Source organism: Vigna unguiculata, chromosome 4 (genome assembly GCF_037176805.1).
Source record: "Vigna unguiculata cultivar grain cowpea cultivar isolate G323 ecotype 2 chromosome 4, ASM3717680v1, whole genome shotgun sequence".
Classification (NCBI taxonomy): Eukaryota; Viridiplantae; Streptophyta; class Magnoliopsida; order Fabales; family Fabaceae; genus Vigna; species Vigna unguiculata.
Window position 1 is genome coordinate 37,522,414 of NC_140795.1, and position 12,032 is coordinate 37,534,445.

The 12,032-nt window shown below is 28.1% G+C and overlaps 1 protein-coding gene across 1 annotated transcript in view; it reads left to right on the top strand.

Moving 5' to 3' along the window:
- The window catches only part of LOC114181543 (uncharacterized), a 74,011-nt gene that overhangs the window by 26,050 nt on the left and 35,929 nt on the right, over nt 1–12,032 (top strand). The gene's annotated exons all lie outside the window — the stretch shown is intronic.

Sequence of the window (12,032 nt, forward strand, 5' to 3'; positions counted from 1 at the left end):
AAAAATAACTTATTTAAATTAAATTTATCAAATGTATATGATTAAAATAATTTAATTTGTTAAAATTTTAATATAATTTGTTAGAAAAGTAAAATTAAATGATAAACTTATTGTAAGTGAAATTACTTAAAAAGAATGAAGTAAAGAATTAAATATATGATTAAAATTTTAAAAGAAGTGAAGTTGATGTAGTTCAATATTTAATGTTTTTTTAGGGAGTATCACAAATTCATATACTTCATTGAGACTCTCTTATTTAAATACAATAATGAAAGAAAAGAAGTAAAAAGTATTAAGAGATGGATAAAAATTGTAACAGAAACAAAATAACAATCCCATGTTGTATGATTTCAAATTTTGAAAATTTATATTTAAAATTTAATTTAAATGTTTTCAGAACAGTGGAAATCACAAGTTTTATTTTCTATCTCTATCTCTATCCATTTATATTTATTTTTATTATTATATTTCAACATATTATTATAAATTAGAAAAATTACACGACTCATATTTTTTTTGTTACTAAACTCTTCGTAGTAAAGCAAATTTTAATATTTAAAGGATTTCAAAAATAAAGTCTATAGATTATATTTTTAATTATATTAGATTTATCTATTACATGAGATTTTTTTTTTAAAATCTAAAACATTAGAAAGAAATTAAATTAAATTTAACAGCTAGATAAAAATAATTTAAATTAAATTAATAAATTATAGAAGAAAATAAAATATGAGATATTTGTTCGTAAACTTTCTCTGCAAACAGTAAAAAAAAAACTAAAAAAAACTAAAACATACAATTTTTTTTTTATACTTTAGTGGATACATAGGAGTAGTAAACTAATGATTCAGAAAAGAATGAAAAAAATATGATAAAAAAAAGTCAATGATAATTTAATTCCCATTCTCATTCTTTATTCGTTTATTTCTTGACGTGACTTAGTGTTGATTATTGATTAATGTATCATTATTTTCTTTTTTTCAAAAAAGTTAATGATCAACACTAAAATCACGTCAGAGATTCAAGAAGTAAAGAATGAGAATCAAAATATAATTTTCCAAAAAATAAAATCTTAATTTTAAAATTCAACAGTAACATAAACAATTAAAAAAAAACAAAAATAATTCATGTGAGATCGGTTTCTAAAGCCTGTGGTTCCAAGCCAGACATTTGAATTGGTAATGGCAATGGTGCTTTGTTTTTTCTTCCAAATCAATTAATGTTTCATTCCTTTTAAGAGACCTAACTCATTTCATTCCTTCTTCGGAGAATATGTCTCGTTCCTTTCCTTTAAGATAACTAACTCATTTTCTTTAGAGGAAGAAAAAGAAATTTCTAACCTCGCTAAAAAGGAAAAAAAGTTGCATCGCTTGTGCTCAAGAGGTAACTTATCTTATTAATTAGTTCTTGCATAATATGTTTCACTCTTCTTTTTCTCTTTGTTTCTTCATTTTTCTTTTTTCCTCCTTTTTCTTCGAGATAATTTGAGAAAACATAGTGTCAAGTGGAAGAAAGTTTGATAGAAAAATAGTTTTGGTCTGATGCATGGCATCTCTCACTGTATTCATTTACCTTTAACAACTTTTTTATATGCTCTCTGTCATTTATATCCACATAAAGTGCAATTTCTTTCATACATATCCGTGAAGAAATGGCTCATTTCATCACAGGTTTTGGTTCAAGAAAGATTTCGAAGTTGTTATGTTTCTGCATGCGGTAATTTTTCTTTACTTACATTTTATAAATAGTATTCACAAAATATAAATGTGTTTTATATCTTCAAATATATAAATTTTTTTCAAATACTTGCTTTATCTCGATTGCCGCAGAATAAATAAGTAGAGTCTACATTTTTGTTCTGAACTTGGTAAACCTTTCATTTTAGTGTGTTGTCACTATTTTGATGTTTATTCTTCAATTATATATTTTTTTATCTTTGATTCACTTTTACTTTTTCGATGTTTGATTATTCGATTATTATATTTTTTATCTTTAGTTAATAATGATTTTTATTTGAAAGTGAATTTGACTCGTTTGAAGGGATGTTTTTTTATAGTTATTCACATGGATATATATATATATATATATATATATATATATATATATATATATATATAGATATAGATATAGATATAGATTGTGATAGCAAGTGTGAGTATGATATTTTAAAGAAATTTATGATAACATGTGTCAAAGTTTTATACTTTAACATGCATTGTTTGTGTGACGCAATATTTAGTATTTATAAAAAAATATATTAATTTTATAATTTTTGATCACTATTTTTTTAATTGGGTAAATTTATTAAATTTTATCTTATTTTTATTTTTTTATGATTTTATAGTAGTGTTACTAAATATTGTTTTGGATATGAGGAACATTTAGATAAAATATGTGAATAAATATGTTCATAATTTTTTTTCATATAATAATGTGTGTAATTTAAATTTGTAAAGTCAATTAGAGAATTATTGTTTTATGGTTTAACCATTCACTTTTATATTTATAAGAATTAAAACTAATTTATAACTGAAATATTTGGAGAGTTTAACGATGAAATCCCATCATATTCTACATGTTTTTTTTTCTTTGTATTAGTTCTAAGACAGCAATGAATACTATAAATTGGATTTGCTTAATATATATATATATATATATATATATATATATATATATATATTATTTTTTTAAAGAGGTTTTTCCTGTGGAAAATTAGGTATAGGGATAATGTCGAAGAGGTGGCACAATTGGCTAATTGAACATATTTGAAGTGTTGAGACTTTTGCAACTGTAGTTTTTTCTTGTAGGTTTCTTTTCGTTTTTATCTATTTGTTTTTTGAGTTTGTATTTAATTCATGAATTAATTTTGGAGTTATTTTTATAGGAAGCGATGAGACAAACAATATAATCTCTTATATCGTATTGTCAAGGAATTTGAAAACGGATTAAGAACTCCTAGAATGTTTCGGCCAGTCCTTTCTTTTGAATTGGAGGAACATGAAAATCTTGTCATCAAGTAGATTAATTTTTTTATTTTTATTTTTGTGGTGTCTAATTTTTCATTTTGGAGTGTGGTGATTTTGTAATTACTCTTTGTTGTTCAATTTGTTTCTTGATTTTGTGATGCATTTAGATAATAACACTTTTTTTTGTTGGTTTTTTACTTTGAAGTGCCAACAAAAAGAGAGAAATTTTGTTGCAACATGTAAGAACTTAAAGAAAGGAATGTTCTGACTCAAGTGCCTCTTGACTAGGATTCAGGAGCACAAATGAAAAAGGTATGTCATGATTAATTGATTATGAGTTATGCATTATTCATGTTATCTTGGCTAAAATTCTCCACTTTCATCAAAATATTTTGGTGTGGTACAAAAATTCCTGGTTCAAATTATCCTAGTTGTAAACAAGTAGTTATCAGCACAAGACTTTGAAAGCAAAAATAAAATGTTGGTTTTGTGTATGGCAAACAACTGTTCTTAATGTAGGTATTTTGTTTCTTAAATAAATTAACACTCTTAACGAGGCCAAAATGGAAAGTTTTGATACTTTATATCTTTCTAACTTTAATGATTTTCTATTGTAAGGGTTGACATTTGTTTTTCTAATGTTAGAAGAGAAAAATGGATGTGATGCCACGAGAATCAATCTAGAGTTTGTGGACAACATTGGGATTTAATGTTTTTCTATTATAAGGGTTGACATTTGTTTTTCTAATGTTAGAAGAGAAAAATGGATGTGATGCCACGAGAATCAATCCAGAGTTTGTGGATAACATTACGATGACATTTTGGAACTTACAAAGTTACACTGATGAATTTGTTATTTTGTGACAAGGCAATTCTCAAAATTCATAAGCTCAATTTTTTTTGACTAAGATGATACCATTTTGACTTCGAGTTTAGCAAGTTTTTTGAAAGAATGCAACATGCAAATATAAAAATACAAATGAGCAGTTTATATTTGGTTGACATGTTTTCAAAACTCCAAAATTAGCACGAGAAATCAAGCAATCATGTTAAATTTGGATTGTTCCCTTTCAATTCATTATTTATGAAACTCCATCTTTGCTCCTAGACTATCCTTGTTCTAAGCCTAAACTTTGACCAACCTTAAAATAGTCCATCTTTATCAATTCCAAATCCAAACTAGGACAGTCACTTTGTTTGTAATTGAGATATTCCCATTCATTTTGAATTGGGACATTTATTTACATTGAAGAATGTGATCACATTAGGAGCAATTTGTGAAGACCTCGTCATTTTTCAATCTCCTCAATTGGGAGAAGCCAAACATGCTTTTGCACCTTAAAACCATCCTAGGCTCCCACACTAGGGGCAAATTTTTAAAGTCACCATCATTTCCTTCATACCATCAATAACTAGGGAAACCCCAAATATATTTTGTGCCCCGAGACTAATTCAAATTGGGGCAACTTCCTAATTAATCATCAGCACCTCATCCAAGCCTTTTCAAACCCTTAACAATTTTATGCTTGTCATTCAAATAGTATTTCAAAAGAAATGATTAAAAGAAAGGTTCGTTAGTAAACTGCTTAGACCAAATAAATGATTTGGAAAAGTAAAATAATTTCAAAGCAGAATGATTCTATGAATTCGAAATAACAATGAAATGAGGATCAAATCGAATTTGTTTCAAAAAAGTGCAAAAAGAAAAATTCACGTATAAGGTATTTGATACATCATACTAAGTCATGCATACACGAGTCATTCATATTTGTGAATAAAATATTTTACACCTTTCCAATCAAAACCTTCTTCACTCATATGAATGGTTATTGAATCCTTTCGTTTTAGAAGGAAGAAAATTAAAAGAAATACACAAATTTGTTTCTATGATGTTTCTCAAATTTATAGTCCTCTTCATTCATATGAATGACCAATATACCCTAAAATCAATTTTCACACTGGCCCCTAAGCCCAGTTTCCACACTGGCCCCCAAGTCCGATTTCCACACTCGTCCTTAAGCCAGGTTTTCACACTGGTCCCCAAGCCCAGTTTCCATACTGGACTCCAAACTTAGTTTCCACACTAGCACCCAAGCCTGGTTTCCATACTAACCCCAAGCCCAATTTCCACGTTGGTCACCCAAACCCAGTTTTATCTGCCTCAAGCTCAGTTTTTTTCTAGCCTTTAAGCCTAGTTTTCCTTGCTATCAAATTAAAATAAAGGAAAATTGAAAAATGAAAAAAAAAAAGCAAATTTCATCCATGCATCCATGTATGCATCATCATATAGGTTCAAAAAGAAAATCATAATATTTCATGCATCATCACATCATGTCATCCATGATACCTATAGAATCATTGAAATGTTAGGCATTTACGTATTGTTTGTCGACACTTCAAGAGCAAAATTTAGGTTCTTCTTTTATACATCAAGACCTTTTGCGAGGCAATGGTCATTAATTTCTTTCCTTTCGATATAGATCTCCTCCTCGGGATTGGTCAAATTTCTTTTTTACAAAGTCAGAAAAGAAAATAATAAAGCAAAGTGATTTGTCAGATCGAGAGCCTCTACATGGTAATGGTCACCGAATATTTTGGATAGAGACCCTCTCCCCAAGATTGGTCTAATCTTTTTTTCAAAAAGTCAAATTTGCAAAAAGAATGTCATTTTTAGATCAGGATCCTTTATATGGTAATGGTCACCAAATCTTTTGGATAGAGACCTTTTCCTCGAGATTGGTTTAATCTCTTTTTTAAATGTCAAATTTGCAAAAAGAATGTGATTTTTAGATCGGGACCCTCTACATGGTAGTGGTCACCAAATCTTTTGGATAAAGACCCTCTCTTCGGGATTGGTCTAATCTTTTTTTCAAAAAGTCAAATTTGCAAAAAGAATATTGTTTCCCGGGTTGGAACCCTCTACATGGTAATGGTCACTGAATCTCGACCCTCCATTGGGATTGGTCTAATATGTTTTTTTTCAAAAATTAAAAAAAAAATGTGGTTTTTCAGGTCGTGACCCTTTACATGGTAATGGTCGTTGAATCTTTTGGATAGATACCCTCCCCTCAGGATTGGTCTAATTTGTTTTTTTTTTCAAAAAAGTAAAAAAAAAACAGAGGTGTGTTAGATGGAGACCCTTTACTTGGTAATGGTCACCTAGTTCCTTTCTTTCAGATAGAGACCATCTCCTTTCGAATGGTCAAATTTGTCTTTAACTTTGTCTTCTTTTGTAACCCGAACGAAATTAGTGTTTCTATCTTTACTTATCTTTTACTACGATAATATGAAAAAGTCAAACTTTAATATTATCTAGTAAAATATAAATAAAAATGGGCAGCTGTCAACACCCAATTTCGTCCAGGTGAATAAATTTATTTTTGAAAAAATAAATAAAAAAATGAAATGTTTTTTAGTTAATGTTAAATAAAAAAATGAAATTAATTTTTCTTCAAGGACTTTCAAACTTTAATTTTAGTAAAAAAAAGAGAGAGATAAAAAATAAGTAAAAGAAGAAGAAGGAAGAGTCCAAATTATTTTTATTTGTGACACTCTTATTCTTGAGCCCAACAACTCAACATATATTTTATCCTTATCCTTTATTAAAATAGATAAATTAGTGATATGATTTTAATAATTAAAAACAATATCTCTTCATATAATTAGAATCAATATTACTAATTGGGACTGATTTTGTGCTCTGATTTATTAATGATTAGAATCAATATTATCGATTTTGTTTGATATTGTGCTATGATTTGCTATGATTTTATTCCCATAATGTGCTGCTATCATGACCAATTTCTTTCTTATATTGTTCATTATAAGTAAGGTAATGATTACATTGATATTGCAATTTGTGAATATAAATAAACAATCTCTCCCATGAAAAAGGATCGAAAAAGAAAACAAAATATTCTTACACTTTCTCTCTACTTCTTATTACCACCCACACAGACACACCTCTTTTTTTTTATCTCTCTTGGAACAAAAATTAGAAAAATAGGCAAGACACAAAAAGAAAAAGGTAGTTATAATATGCAAAATGAGAAGGTGATATTGATACAAGAGAAGAGGAATTGAGAAGTGTAGAAGGTATGCCACTACCGTTATTTTTTTAATTTATTCATTCCTTTTTTCTTATATTATCTTTTAATATTGAACGCATTTTGTTTTACACCTAACTTGGGCCTTTTGCTTAAGGTATATTATTTATATTGTTCATAAATATTTTATTCTAAAAATCATAAAAAATGGTTTTCTTCATTTCTTTTAGTGTTTGATCGGCCGCTCACATCGTGTGACACCAATTTTTCAAATTGTTTTTTCTAAAAAATATAAAAAAATATAAATAACTAAAGATAAAAAATTGTTTTCTTTATTTAATTTTTGTGTCTATCCAGGTTGTTCGTGTCGTGTGACACTAATTTTCAAATAATTAAAAATACCAAAAAAACATAAAAAAGTTTTCAAAATTCACCAAATAACAATCAAATATTTTCTCAAATAGGTTTTTCATAAAAAGTTACGTAACTCTGATTCTCCATGGTGAATGGAGATATGAAGATACGTAGCAGGAGCGAGGATTAATCCTCTTCAGGCCCAAAAAACTAAAAAAAATATTTTTATTTCTTTTGTACATCCTTTTATTATTATAACTAATATTGACAATTAATATTAGTTATTATATACATATTTATTTATTATATTTAATTATTATATATATTATTAATTATTATGTGTATATATATATATTATTTGTAGTTTTTATTCATTATTACTATTTATTTATTTATTATTATCATTGTTATTCTTTTTTTTTTTATATTGTCTCATTAGTGTTAAGACTTTGGCAAGTGTACCAAGTTGTGCAAGTAATAAAAATGATAAGTCTAATTATCGTTTTCCCACGAGAATTGCGTTTGTTTGGTTAACTAGGCATACTTACTAATTTAAGCATTGAATGTAACCATAGATTAATTTGAAACAAGTGAAAACATAAATATTTCTAAACTTTAAAGTGATAAAATAATCAAGGCAAAGACTCATTGGGGTTGGAATTCATGACCAAAACTCTAAGCAATCATCTCACAATATATATCTCTCATCTAGTCAAGCATTGACATCAAAGGTATTCAAACCCTAATCCCTTAGGGGCATGTTTTGAACTTTTATGTAAAAATACTAATCCTTTAGATGTTTAAACACAAAAGACACAATAAAAACGATGTCTAGAATGACCAAAAGCTTTGGTCAATGTCTAGAACCAAACCTCTAGATTGTTCTATCCATGTCTAAGGTTCCAAAACACTTTCCAATGATTAGATACCACAAAAACGCATAGATATTCCATCATGCACGAAAATAATGTAGATAGAACACAAAAACAGTGAAAGAGATTCTATTGCATAGATGAAACTACAATGAGTTTAAGTACATTACATCCAACCCCAATGAAATGGAGTTTAGCCACTCCTATACATCTAGAGCACAAATGGAGTTGGAATGGTAGAATGAATGAAAAAAGATGAATCCTTTAAGCTCCAAAAGTGTCTCTGCCTTCATCTTGAGTTCCAACAGTGTTCCTCCCACCAAAAACTACGTCTCTATTTGAGTCTCGACACTTTTAATGTTTAAGTAAAAAGTGAAACTCGTTGGGCCAACATACATTCTCGTTGGGCTAACAAGCCTTCCTCGCTGGGCTAGTGAGTCTTGGTTGTTGGGCGAGCACGTCTAGCTAGCTGGGCAAGTGACTCCAGGCAGTTACTAGTGATTTTTTTCCAATCTTTTTTCTACAAAAGTCCACAAACATAAAAGTAAACATGTTTTTGAATAAAATAACAAAATCCTAAATTCTTTCATGGGATTAACACAAAAAATACATGAACAAAAGACAATTAAGAGGTTCTAAGAAGTGTAAATAATAGGTAATTATCACACTTATCAATTAACAACCAATTTTAGTGATGAAAGAGTGGTTAGTCATTATAGTGATCAATTTAGATATCAATTTACAAAATAAAGAATTTTTAATTACTAAAATGTGAATATTATAAATAAAATATTATACTTGGTCTCTAATTTGTTTTCTAAACTTTAGCTAGGAATTGGTTTCTAAATTGATCTCTAATTAATTAATGACCAATTTAGTGATCAATTATAATTTTTTGATTCATAATAATTATAATAATTTTTATTTTGTAAATTGGTATATAAATTAGTTACTATAATAATTAATAACTTTTGACTATTAAAATTGATTGTTAATCAAATATTTTCATGTTATGATTCATCCTTTCAAATCTTCTCTACATTAAAGAAATGTAAAAAAGTCTCTGATCTCTTCTTAAATATGTTTGATAAATTAATGGTCGTCCATTGATTTGATATTGTTACTCATATGATTCATTATTCTTCATGTAAATATTTGTATTAATTATTTGATTTGTATTCTTTATCGATTAGTTACATTGACCTTGTATATATAAATAAGACTCTTTCTATCAGTATTAGACACACAGAAAAGTTGTTCCACATTCTCTCCTTCTTTATTCTTCCTTTACTTCTTCTCTCTATTATTAGCTCTATTTTATAACACGTTATCACCACGATGTTCCAACCAAAACCAACTTAGGACTAATGGAAGCTTTTTCTCTCTAACGATAGTGCTCTGCGTGTCTCAATCCAGGCTCTTTCTAATCATTTCTCCATTTACAATTTTACCTTATATTCTTATTCTTGTGATAAGAATTGTTTGACTTTATCAATTTTCATTTTCGTCTTATTATTTTTAGTTTTATTATGATGGTGATTATTATTATTATTTTTATGATTATTATTATTATTATTATTATTTTATGTGCTAGTTCTAAACATGTCAATTGTTGTAAAATTTGGATTTTTGACCCTTGATATTACAAGGAAGAATTACTTATATTTGATATTAAATGTTAAAATACATTTAGATGTGATGGGTCTTGGTGATACCATTAAATAAATAAATAAAGCATCCGAGCAACTAATTTGCTCCAGCAACAACAATATTATGAAAAGAAACAAAAGGATTTCACAAATATTATGAATTTATTTCATGCCTTTGTGTGGCTAAATAAAGCAATGAGCTTTTGATAGAAAATCATGAAACCTGTCCAATTGGTTCTCCATTCCCAGAAGTGGATGCAACAACATTTGATTTAAATTTTCATGATCGTGATGTTGATTATGGACATGGGTATAAAGGAAATTTCAAAGACACATTTTGTCACCAAAAGTGACACAATAATATGAATAAGGGAAAAGAAAAATGTGAAAATATTGACAAATAAGATGAAAGTATATATTATCATTACAATGGTAAATGTCATTTAAGTTGTACTTGTTGTATACCAAAGCATCTCACAAATAATGAGAAGAACATAGAAAAACACTTTGCTCATGAAGATAATGATTTTGATAATGGCCATATGGATGCTACTGATCTTGATATTATTATTTTCTTTACTAAACTAAATGGACAAATGGAAGCATTGATCATTTCATTGGTTATGAGAGTGTTAAAAAAAATTATAAAAATATTGATATTTATATTTATATGAAGAATGAATGTTGGCACTGACATCAATGATGAGAGTATATGTCTTATTGATAGTGCAACAACTCATAAATTCTGTTATCAATGGACACTCAAGGAGGAGTGTTATGAATTAATGGTCGTCCATTGATTTGATACTCTTACTCATATGATTGATACTCATATGATTCATGACTCTTTATGTAAATATTTGTATTAATTATTTGATTTGTATTCTTTATGGGTTATCATGTTGTATCTATAAATATGACTCTTCCTATCAATAATACGACACACGAAAAAGTTGCTCCTTATTCTCTCATTCTCTATTCTTTCTTTACTTTTTATCTTTATTATTAGTTCTATTTTATAACTGTGTTTTTATTCTCTCACAAATCCAAAAATCCGAACACGATTATACCCGCAAATCCATTCTTCAAAATCCTTTATTCTATATAAATGGTAAGTTTTCATGTTGCATTTTGGAGTGTAGTGATATGTAAAATGAAATTTAAATTTTGGTGAAAAGAAATGTAGAAATTACGAGAAACTGAGAAATTCGGTTCATGGCATGGTATGATAATAATGACTTGTTTAGTGTTAAAAAAGGTGTAATTTATGGAGCAAGTACATTGCTTCGATTGTAATACCCTAATACTCCTAGGAATCACGAGAATCATTAATACTCTCATATACCCCGCCAAGGTCTAATGCATCAATACCCACTCCCTCAATTGACCTAGCCCATTCCCAACTTTGTGGACAAATTTTATGAAACTGTTGGGCTGTTTTTCCCTGCACCTCCAATAATTTCTTCAGCATTCCCATATTTTATGAAACTACCTAAAATACCTTTTTAACCTTTATGTCTTTTTCTTTTTTTAATTTTTATGTATTTTGTTAAAAAATAATTGTTGAAAGGGGAGCCTGATCAATCCAATAAAAATGATTTTGATGATGTCCAAAGTCATACAAGCACCTTGTATCACTTTTTTAGACTTAGTCTTGAACTTATCATTTGTATAGGTGATGTATACCTAGGATTACATGTAAGCCAAGCTTGAACGGTATAGATTAGTTGTCAGACTCTTGAATATGTCAATTGCAGAACTCGTTAATGGAGTAGACATGTAACTAATGGATTATCATAAGGCACTGTACTTATGTAGTGAAAATTCACCCATGATAATCAATTAGGTAAATTTCCTAATACACTAATCTCATCAATACAACTCTGGTTTAAAAACAAATATGAAATCAATTTGAAAATTACACACCACTGAATCAAGAAGAGATTTTTCTAAGAGATTGAGATACGCAGAGTTCTTCCATTCTTGGGAGATCATTTTATTAGGCATTCAAGAAGATTGACGATGGATTCAATCTTGGATGGTCAAGCCTGACATTGGGATTAAGTGTCACATCTACACATTCATTAGATGTATTTGTTCCTTGCTTTTCTGTTGAATTGTATTTCTGTTCACTGTTAATTCATT